Source organism: Rhagoletis zephyria, unplaced genomic scaffold (genome assembly GCF_001687245.7).
Source record: "Rhagoletis zephyria isolate East Lansing unplaced genomic scaffold, Rhagoletis_zephyria_1.1 Rzeph_scaffold_01681, whole genome shotgun sequence".
Classification (NCBI taxonomy): Eukaryota; Metazoa; Arthropoda; class Insecta; order Diptera; family Tephritidae; genus Rhagoletis; species Rhagoletis zephyria.
In genome coordinates, this window is record NW_016158765.1 from 48,870 (window position 1) to 50,875 (window position 2,006).

Consider the following 2,006-nt stretch of genomic DNA (forward strand, 5'->3'; position numbering starts at 1 on the left):
ATGGACAGAAACGCTCCTGCTCTGAAAATATTCAACGCGGGCCGCGATGCTGGTAACAGAGGAAGAGGAAGGCCTCCTCTGCGTTGGAAAGACCAGGTGGAGAAGGACTTGGCTTCACTTGGCATTTTCAATTGGCGTCAGTTAGCACAGAAGAGAAATGACTGGCGTGCTGTTTTGGACTAATATCTAAAATACTAGTTAAGATACCGATCGGAATGAGTGGAACGTGAGCTTTCAAGTAGTATTCAGCGAAAACTGGTTTTCGTTTGACAGATTTTGCAAGGACGAAAACACAAGGCTTATGTCGAAAACCAGTTGTAGAAACGAAAACATGTTTCCGATGTCGGTCCGAACATCGTATTACCCACCTCTCTAGCGTGAGGAACGGCGTCTGGGCTGTTTTGGGCACCCGCGGGTACCTGTGGGCTTATGTGGAACAAACCTGTGAGTACATCAAAATAGGAGTTTGTTAAATTGTTTGAAGTTGGTTTTGCTTTGTTTCCATAGTGGATTTTTGCCACTGACATGCCTTATTGGAACTCATTTGCCAATAAGGACCAAAAAAAATCAAAACACTAATATTCCATCAAATACTCGCATGCATACATGAAGGAAAGAACGCCATCTTGTTTCGCTAGAAAAATAAACAAAACAAAGCAATTTCCTTTTTGGTTGTTGTTGTTTCCGACAGGGTGGGTGTTTGATGTATTATGGAACGAATTTCCGGCATCCCTTATCAAATTTGGTTTGGAGACAAACCGGTTTCGGTGTTGTGCCATCTTCAGTGTCATTTTTCGTTCTGCATAATTTTTGTTGGTTGCTCGTATTTATACTCCTTGTTAACTACCTCTTTCTTTTGTTAGGTACGTCTTTTTAGTTTTGCAGTGTTTGCGGTACTCAATAGGTAGATGAATTGTTTTTGCTCGGTTTTGACGGCAGGTAGAAGTCCGTGATTTTTACCCTCTTTGTTTTTGTAGTTGGTGTATTCCTTTCCATATCTGTCCTTAATATTTTGTTGTTGTCATTCTTCTTCTTGTACAGTAGTTTTAGAGGTTCAAACAGTACGTCCGATACAGTATTTATTTGCTCATTTATTATTTGTCCTTTGAAGGTCTTCTGTTTATATATTTCCATATTTTCTAATATATTCTGTTGTTTGTCCAATCTTCATTGGTTTGCATTTTTTTGATCATGTGATTCGCGAAGTTCGATTCTATTGCAGCCTCTGGTTTTCGTTTTTTCTTATTATAATCCCTTATGTGTTCTCGATACCTTGTTCTTATATTTCGCCCTGTTTGTCCTATGTAACTACGCAGGTTAACTTGTAAACACCCTGTTTATCTAGCCACCCTGTTTATCTTATCCTCGCTTATTTTCTCTTTCAATATATTTCCCACTGTGTTCCTTGTTTCTGAATGTCGTACTTATGAAAGAATTTGGCAAGTTTGTAAGATGTCTTTCCTGTGTAAGTTAGAGCTGCCCAAGTTTTTTTATTGTTTTTCTCTTTGCTAGTCTTTTTCGATTTTGTGTCCTTTCTTAACTTCTCCACCAGGCCTCTCCTATATCCGTTATTTTCCGCAATGGCATATATTGTATCCAGTTCCTTCTTGTAGCATTCTTCTGTTAGAGGGGTCCTTTCAAGCCTCGTTATTAGTTGTTTAAATGCTGCATTTTTGTGTTGCTGTGGGTGGTTTGAGCTAATGTGTATAATTGCGTCTGTGGCTGTTGGTTTTCTGTATATTTCGAACTCTATCTTGTTCGTGGTATCGTTTATTTTAATTGTTAAATCCAGATAGTTAATCTTTCTTTCCTCTTCCGTTTCCATGGTGAATTTTATATTCTGGTGTTGTTTGTTGAGATAGTCTAGTATCTGTTTCTCTTTGTTTCCCTCTATTAGACATATTACATCATCGACATATTTCGCGTATAATTTTACTCCTAGGTTGGTCGATAGGTTTTTCATGTATTTCTCCTCCAGTGTTTGCATGAATACTTCCATGAGTATT